The sequence below is a fragment of the Penaeus monodon genome, chromosome 34, assembly GCF_015228065.2.
Source record: "Penaeus monodon isolate SGIC_2016 chromosome 34, NSTDA_Pmon_1, whole genome shotgun sequence".
Lineage (NCBI taxonomy): Eukaryota > Metazoa > Arthropoda > Malacostraca > Decapoda > Penaeidae > Penaeus > Penaeus monodon.
The window spans coordinates 29,484,193-29,484,439 of record NC_051419.1 but is presented as its reverse complement, the minus strand read 5'-3'; positions in this window follow the sequence as shown (position 1 = coordinate 29,484,439).

Below are 247 nucleotides of genomic sequence, written 5' to 3'. Positions count from 1 at the left end.
GGTGGCTGAAGTGGAAGAGGAGAGGTAGCGAGGGGAGAGAGAGGAGGAGGGAGGGAGGGAGAGGGAGAGGGAGAGGCAGTGGGAGGGGGAAGGAGAGGAAGAGGGAGAGGGAGAGGGAGAAGGGGAGGGAGGGGGAGGGGAGAGAGAGAGGGAGGGAGAGGGAGGGGGAGGGAGAGGGAGGGAGAGGGGGAGGGAGAGGTAGCGAGAGGAGAGAGAGGGGGAGGGAGAGGGGGGGGTGGACAAGAAC